This window comes from Cenococcum geophilum, assembly GCF_001692895.1.
Source record: "Cenococcum geophilum 1.58 unplaced genomic scaffold K441scaffold_33, whole genome shotgun sequence".
NCBI lineage: Eukaryota > Fungi > Ascomycota > Dothideomycetes > Gloniales > Gloniaceae > Cenococcum > Cenococcum geophilum.
Window position 1 is genome coordinate 780896 of NW_027137591.1, and position 9766 is coordinate 790661.

Sequence of the window (9766 nt, forward strand, 5' to 3'; positions counted from 1 at the left end):
TAGGCTAAGTAACAGTGCCAGAAGGGCGGGAGGTGTTTAGGTTTAAGAAAAGGGACGCGTTAAGTACTTAGATATAAGTATTAGTTTAGAACTATTATTATAAGTAGTTATATACCGGTAGAAGTATATTAAAGCGCTACTTATTAAATCCTACGTTATAGTCGGAATCCAGGTTAGAAAGATTATTAAGACTATATTTAAATGGATTTAGAATTACTCGTATAGTAGGGTCGTTGCTATATATAGTTACTTAATATCTTTTTAAGACGCCTTATTATAGAAGCCCTAAAATCTGGTTCTAGCGCTCTGTTAACTAATCCGCCTATATAGCCTTTATCTGTTCCTATATAGCTAATATTAGAGTTAGTTACGGCGTAGCCTAGGTAGTTAGAATAAGGGTAGAGAAAGAATAAATTACTATTAAGATTGGCACCTACTTTAAGCTTTTATTAGGTAAAACTACCACTTTTCTATTTATTAATAACGTGGCGGATTATTATATAAATTAGTATAACAGCCCCAGGGCTAATTGGGCGCAGAAAGTACTATATATCTATACCGAACCTAAATTACTACCTTCCTTTAAAAAATGACTTAGAGAGATTAACTATAATAACTGGTGCTATAAAGCGGGATTGCTCGCCCTGTAAATAGTTAGGAGAGTGCTAAGGTAGTGTAGCTATACGTACTGTCTTAGAGTATTAAAAGCCATTTATATAAAGTAGCTCTTCTAACTTAGTAATTATTTCCTGCTTAGAGAGCTTTCTAAATAAGTACTTAGCCTTTACGTAATCTTATATACGTCTTAATAGGTAAGACTAGAACTAGCTAATGCTATTATATATCTATTTTATGTTAGTATATATAGAAGTAATAAGAGGTAGCTTACCATGCGATATATTAATAGCAATAGTTTTTGCATAGCCTCGCTAGAACTGTCGCCTTTAAAAACCCTATTATACTCTACTACTTTATCCTATGCTAAGTCTATTATCTTTTCTAAAGTCTTTACGTTTCCTTCTAGCTATAGTATAAGAGAAAGACCTTTAGGAGCCTTATCTAATATTATAAACATTAAAAAGAAGCGTATAGCAGCTTTTAATATTAGTTCATCCGTAAGTTTTAATTTAGGTTTACTGCTACGTTTTATTCCTTACTATCTTCTAACTATATATATACCGTATTAAGACTTCTGCGGTTTATTACTACGTATAGGCGCCGTATAAAACGACTTGGCTGTAGAGTTATCTTCGGCACTAGAGATAAACTCTTTAGTAGAGGGACGGTAGTATTAAAGCCGCTTATTAGGGCGATTTAGGACTTATAACCGCTATTAAAGCGTAAGCGGGTGTAAAGGAATAGAGTCTATATAATAGATACTATGGTTAAATTCTATATATATAGATCTAGAGATTCTTTATTTAAACTCTACTGGAGTTATTAATAATACGCTCTTCCCTAAGGCATTAAGCCTCTATCTTTTTTAAAATCGCTATTTATATCTAACTAACGTTTTAGGATGCTATCCCTAGATACTCTATCGCTATATATAGCCGTCTACTAAAGTTAGCTGCATGCTACCGTGTATATACTATTTATAGTACTTTAGCCTAACTGCCGTTCGCGTATACGTTTCTAGATTCTTCTTACACTAGTAGTGCTATTTCTTTTACCTTTACCTTAGTGGTAGGTATATATTAGTATTTCAAGTAGTTATATAGAGGGTAGTTTATACCTTATTCTTTTTAAAAGCTATAGTTATATTCTTTTAGGATAGTAAAGGTTAGTAAACCTTTAGTATAACTAATATAGAAGAAGTTAAAGAAGTTAATAAAGATATAAAGATAAAGTATAATACTTTTAAATTATATATTTACTAGTATAGATGCAGTTAATAAAATAGAGGAGTAAAGGGGGAGATTTTAATGTTCTGCTAGGGAGCTTAAACCTATTACCAGCCCACTTAGGGTAAATTATGGTAGATTGCCGCATATCTTGCCGTTAGCTGCGTAATATTAAGAATTTCTACTAATAAGTAAGCACTAGAGCTAATCTTTATGGGCAAAAGCGTTATAACCGCCTGTAAAAATGTAAGAATTTAACTAATTTATATAGATATGGCTAACCTTTTCTAGCGGTTTAGTAGGTTAACACTACTTAAGCAGCAAGTACTTAACGGTTATTCTTATTCTCCTCCCTTATTAAGACGTACTCTAGAGCTCCCCTTTATACCTAGTTAGCCTATAGATACACCTAAGACGTAGAGTTAGTTTAATCGCGCTATTTCCGCCTTTTTTTTTAACCTAGAATCTCCCTTAAAGCGTATTAGCTTAGGCGATAAGCTAATAAAGTCATTTTATATTTAAAACTTAAGGAGAGCCTTTATAGAGGAGTAATATAAGGCTATTCTATATATTAAGAAGCGGCGGTTATAAAGATTAGCTATTAATTTAGCCCTAAGTGTTAATAGAGTTAATATACTTAATTACAAATAGTTAGAAGAAGCTTAGACTATAAAGGTAGAGATTATTATAAAAATAAAGCCTATTAAAGAAAAACGTACAGTAAATTAAAAGAGAAAGGCAGAAGAGGGGGGGTTATTATACTACTTTGCTAATATAAAATCCGCAAAAATATATATAGCTAGCCAGCCTCTTACTCTAACGAGCCCCTCTACTACTTAATTTACCTATATATTGGATACGCCGCCTTTACCTTTAAGCCAACTAATGGCTTTCTTAACTTCTTTCTATCTTGCCTTATCTTATAGTTAGTTTGCCTAAATTTCTAGGGATTAAATATACCGGATTCCCTATTATATTAGCCGTTTTCGTTTTTATTTTAAAGCCTCCTATAATTTAATTAGAAGCTTAGTTTTAAATTTTTATTTTTTTATAAACTTATTTACGCGTATACTGTTAATTTAAAGAAAATCGTTATTATAGAATTAATTGTATATGTCCTAATCTATATATAAGTTTATTTAAAACGTTCTTCTTTTATCTAGCGAAGTTGGTATTAGTTATATGGGTCTCTTAATATAGGTGTTAGGAATAAAGGCAAATGGTTACCATATAAGGTATATTGCCGTTACGTATAGTAAGTTGCCGTTATGTGCGGCAAGTTGCCATCACGTGCCGCCGCGGCACTAGCGTGGTGAGGAACCTTAAGTTCCTTACCCCTTTCTTTAAGAAGAAAATAGAATAATTATTATACTATCTACGAACCGTAGCTACGTAATATCCCCTTATATAACCAATACTAATTAGTGGTTAACTTTATAGTTATACTATAGAACAGCTAGGTATTACTAAGAAAAGATAAGCCACTATACCAGTGCTGCTCGTGCTAGAGGAAGCTATTTTTTAAGGTTAGAACTGGTCCTAAACCTTAAATAGAACTCTTATATAAATCTAAGGATCTAAAGGCTAGAACTGGTCCTGAGCCTTTCTAAGATTACAAATTCTTGCGTCTATTACGTAGAATAATACGCTTTATAAGTCTTCGCGATTTAAGGCTAGAACTAGTCCTAAGCCCTATAATCGCAAATACACGTCTAAACGCGTACTAAACGACAAACGCATATTAAATAATAAATACACATCACGAACGCGTACTAAATGACAATCCCTACACTAATAACACTTCCCTCCCTCTAAAAATATGGCTACGCCTACTTTAAATAACTAGAAAGACTCCTTACTATTAGGGGTAGCTAAGCACGCGAAACTTATTAATAAAGATTAGGATAAATTCGCCTTTAATATAACAACTTATACCGCAAAATAAGTTAACGGCTTTCTTCTACACTATATTATATTTTACTAAAATAGATGCTACGCCAATTTATAACTATAGGAGTATTTTAGGGAGGATTTTGTGGGATGGACTGCCGATACCTAGGCACTTAGCAACGTTAATATTATTTAGAATTTTTAAGACTTCCTTTATAGGAATGGGGTATATATTACTAAGAATAGTAACCTAATTGCTAGCAATATTTAGGCCGTTATTACTAGTATAGAAGAACTAATATAGACGGAAGCTAAGATTATACGTTAACTATGGAAACCTAAAAACAACCTATATTCTTTAGAAGGCAACTTTAATTCGTATTAAAACCCCTAGAACGCTAACCCCCTACCTAAAGCTACTCTCCTACCTAGAGGTGCTCTCCTACTTAGAGTTACTCTATCTTTACCTCCTCTACTCCAGCTAACCGGTAAGCCTTTACTATAAGAAGTTATAAATCTAATAAAGGTATATTCGGACAAAGAGAAAAAGTTTAAAGGAGAACTATATAATATGCTCGGAGCAAAACTATAGGTCTTTTATAACTGTTGTAATAAAGTTAAAATTTAACGCCACTAGTACTATTACGCTTTCTATATTATATTAAAGGGACGGGTAGTAATATTCTATTATAACCAGATTACGGGTAAAAACTATAACTTTAATGTAATGCTTTAGCTTATTAGAGCCTACTTTAAAACTAATAAGAATTACTAACTTTATATATCCAAATGGCGGGAGACTATATTTTAGAGAGTTATTACTTCTAACCTAATAAAGACTTATTTAGAGTACCTTTAACTACTCTTTAATAAACTCTAGAAAATCCAACGTGGCTTTACTAAAACTTACTAAAATAAGAATAGTCTAAGGGACTAAGTTATTTTAGCCTGCCATGGCGTTCCTAAGTGTAACTTAGCGCTATATAAACCTATAGATACGTTTAAAGGAGTATATGCTAAGCTACGCTTTGCTATAGGTACTATAATATAAATATAAGAATCTTAATAGTTCTATACCAAAAACCCTACCTAACTAAGTATTCCCGACTAACATAATTATAACTAGACTAATTAAATATATAGTGGCCGTAGTAGGGAATATAGAAAAGGGTACGATTAATGTTAACTATAAGGTAATTATAGAGGTCCTCGTAGAGGTTTATTTTAAAGTAATCGCTAAAAGAAATGCTACGTTTATAAAAAGCTAAATTGCTAGTTAACTAGACACTCCCTTAATAAATAAAAGGAGGTATATAATAAGTTCTGTCAGAGTATAAGAAACGTTAGAAATTGTAAGGTTACTATAGCCTACTTTTAAAGCTTTCTAGTTCAATATAAAGGTATAAAAGATCTTAAGGGTAAGGTTAATGAGACTAAACAGCTCCTTATGGATATAGAAATTAAGGACTACTTACCTAACTAATACTTTACTAAGTATAGTGAGGTAAATAGTATATAAACCATTGCTGTTCTTAATAACTAATTTACGCTCTATTTTATTACAAAGTTAGATATCTTTAATAAGCCAAAGGAGAGCTCCGCGTTTTCCTTCGATAATAGATACTTAGCGAATGTCTTCTATAGTATTATACCGGATACTAGAGCCATAGGAGTATCTATAGTAGGAGAACCTTAAGTTTAAGCCCTTTAGCAGCTTAATAGCTCTATTTAGATTAACTATTTAATGGCAGGCTAACACACAATTCGTTTTAGCAAGGGTACTACGATCTCTCTTGGTATAATTAGGGTTTAAACCCCCCTAGGGTATATTACTTTTCACGTTATTCCCATAAATACCCCATTTCTATTTTGCATTAGAGATATAGATAAACTAGGTATTAAGCTTAATAACCTTAAGAATATACTCGTGTAGGGAGATAATTAGGTGCCTATTGTATATAAGTAGGGTTACTCTTAGCTACTCCTTTAATAACTAGAAAAGAGTGTTGCTTAAAGCTATTTAACTAAGTTAGAGTTACGCCAACTATACCGTCGTTTTAGTTACCTATTAGTTTACTAATTGCTTAGGGTTCTTTAGCGAGTAGGCTATAAAGTTAAGGTTAAGGCAATTAAGTATCTTATAAAATACTGCCACCACTACTAAATAAACTAGAGGTCCCCTAGCCGATTTAAGTTCACCCTTAAAGATAACTACGACTTTAACTTCTATATTATTGTCGACGTTATATATCTTAGCGGCAAGCTAGTACTCTAAGTTATTAACTTCTTAACCTTCTTCTAAGCCGTATAATTCTTAAAGGATATATTAGCTAGGAACGTATGGGATACCCTATAATTATACTAGATTAATATCTACCTAGGACCCCCTAATTAAATTGTCTATAACGTAGAAAAGAACTTCTTATCTATAGAGTTTTAATAATAGATAAAGGTAATAGCAATTAAGGTTAAGGAAGTCCCCGTTAAGGCATATAATAGTATTAAAAAAGTGGAACGATATTACGCGCCATTACGCCACGTATATAAGATTATCTCTTTAAAACTAAAGGATGCTAGCGAAGAACTTACCTTATAAATAGCTATTAAAGCTATTAATAATTCCGCTGGCCTAGATGGACTTATACCTACGTTACTAGTCTTTAGCGCCTACCCTTAAATAACTAATAATTCTTTACCGTCTCCCTCCGTTATATAACGAGCTAAGGCTATTTATAAGGCAATAAAGGAGGTGCGATATCTCTATGCTATACGCTAGGTCAATAATATACTAGAAATAAGAAATGGCCTAAACACCTTAACTACGCTTGATCTGCCACTCTAGTCTAAAGTACGCGTATAGCGTAAAAGGGGAGGATAGTTAGGCCTATATTAACTTATTATAATTAATAGTTAAACTTATACTATTTAGATGCCTTATAGACCCACCTAATTTCGTTTAACTGTTATTAAGCCTTATTATAAAGATAATAATTCCGAGCCTTTATAGGATGCCCTAGAAAATGCCCTAAAAGAGAACCACGATTAATATGCTCTAGAAGGCGACTATAATCCCAATACAATTGTAGTAGATACGCTATAACTATGACGCGGTAGAGGTCGCCTAAAGGGATTATAAAATCACCAACACCTTATTAATTTTAAAGAATAATTTGTTGCCGCTATTAAGAATAAAGTTAAGTTATTAATGGCCTTTATGACAGCCAAAGAGAAGGCTGACTTTAAGCTCGTAAAATAGCTCTAAAAGGAAGGTCGTATTATAACCCCAGGAGCTCCTTTCTAAGCATCCGACAAGTAGGAGATCGACGGTCTTATTATAAGAGGAGTCTTTAAATTTAAGAAGTATAACCCTACTAAGTTTAATAAAGTTTGCATCTTTAAGTTAAGGATAGTTAATAAGATTAAGGGTAAGGCTACTGACGCCCCATTTAAGAAATTAAGGCTTATTATTTAAGGTTATAATAATAATAGTAAAGAGATAATTTTTATATAATCTCCTATAATTTAATAAGCTAGTCAGCGAGTTATTATTATATTAGCTCCCTCCTTAATAAAGAATGGAATGGCGGTTTATTTATAAGATATTACTTAAGCCTATACCTAATTAGAGACGCACCTTTAGCGCTTAATATTAGCATACCTTTTAGAGCAAATTCGCTACTAGTATTCTAAAGATACGATTATAGTTATGCTTAAGCTATTATATGGAATTGCAGAGGTAGGGACTTACTAGTGGGCTACCTACAGTAAGCACCATAAAGAGAAGCTTTTAATAACTACCTCTATATTTAATCCCTGCTTCCTTATTATAACTACAGAAACCCCATTTAGAATTGTTGGTATATAAACTAATAATATAATTATCTTAGGAGACGACCAATTCTTAGCTCTTAAAGAGGATAAGCTAGTAAAGGCAAATCTTATAGTAAAGCTAAAGGAAAAGCTTAACTTAATAACACCATTACTTTTTAATAGATGTATCCTCTCCCTAAACAAGGATTCTATTGCTTTACGCCAGAAGGGTTAAGGTAAAAAGATTAACGTTATTAACGTTAATTCTCTAAAGTAAGGATATGTGGAGCAACGTGCTTGCGGAGCTTATATTACTTCTATCTATTAACCTAAGGCTTTATTTAATCTCTCTATTACGGCTTAACACTAAGAACTAACTAAGGACGATATCCTTACCCTAAATAAGCGTCTTTTTTAGCAGATAAACCATCTTAATTAGGGACTACTCTATATACCTATTAACCTTTCTACCACTAAGCTCTTTATATTTGTTAATAGATCGTTTATAAATAATAAAGATTTTAGCTTTTAGCTAGGATATAAGATTATTATTATAAACGAATCTACTAGAGAGAATAACTTTATAATTTATAGTAATCTTATTTATTAGAGCTTAACTAAGAGCAAGTGCATTACCTAAAGTATTTTAGCGTTAGAGATATATAGAATAGTTAGCGGAGTTAATATAGCAATTACAATTAGAACTACCCTAAAGATAATTATAGATCGGCTCGAACTTTCCGTTATTTCTATAATTATATACACCGACTTATATTCCCTTTATAAGTGTTTAGTTAAGCTTAGTACCATAAAGGAGAAGCGCCTTATAATTAATATTATAGCACTTTAACAGTCCTATAAGCGTTAAGAACTCTTTAAGATTTAATAGATTAATAGCTAAGATAACCTAGTAGATGTAATAACGAAGGCGAACCCAAATAAGGCACTAGAGACATTTATTAATATAAATACTCTACGTATACGAGTTAAAGGTTAGGTTAAAAGGGAGTCCCTAGAAATTTCTTAGTTACGTAAGGTCTTAAGATATCTAGGAACTTTAACCGGCGGTTAAAGTTGTCTAATTAGTTAGATTCTCTTACTAAGACTTTTTAGAAGGGGGGGGTATAATATTCTATAGACCCTAACTTAAACAAGCTAATTAGGATTTTCCATCCCCAGGATAGAAAATCGCTATTAGCTCGCCTACCGCTAGCGCCTTAGCGGCCCTACTAACAAAATACCTACCTATAACTTATAAGTAAGAAAGCACTACGTGCTAAGAGGCAAATTTTGGGACAGCGAGACTTATATTATAATAGTAATAGTAAGTAAGGGGGATTAATTTTTGTTCCGCTAGTTAAGCGGTATATATATATAGATAGCAACTATAAAAAAAGAGTTGCCAGTGTTAGGAATAAAGGCAAATGGTCACCATATAAGGTATATTGCCGTCACGTATAGCAAGTTGCCGTCACGTGCGGCAAGTTGCCATTACGTACCGCCGCGGCACTAGCGCGGTGAGGAACCTTAAGTTCCTCACCCCTTTCTTTAAGAAGAAAACAGAACAATTATTATACTATCTACGAACCGTAGCTATGTAATATCCCCTTATGTAACCAATAATAGGAAATGTTATATATTCGGTGGCCGTCTAGGTTTCGTCTATTTTGCGCTATATTTATAGGAAATCGTTCCACTTTAATTATCCTATTAAAAGGATCTACCTTACCTCTATTGCATAGACGGAATAGCTTAAGAAGTACTCTATAGTACACTTAGTATCTACTATTCTTACCTATATAATTTAAGTCCTATACTAATACCAGTAATTCTAAACAGGCAGCCCGTGTTCCCTTTATTCCATCTATTACGTTCTTATATTCTTATATAAGAACTTAGTTCCTTTATAGGGTAGTAGTCCGTATCTAAACTGGATTATAGCGTGCCCGTACTTTATATAGTTAATTAAGATTACGGGAGTCTTTACCGCGTTAAATGTAGTATATTATAAAGTAATAAATATTAATAGGTAAATCTTGTGCCTAGGCTACATCCCTTTTAAGGCGCTTAATATCTAAATCCGTTGCTTATATACTATTAACTCGCTTATAATATTCCCGTATAAATAAAGCTAGTTTTATAATAAATTAATTAATACCTAGCCTAGTCTAAATTTCGCAGGCTCTACGCTATAAATTTAGGTTTATTCCGTATATCGAAAA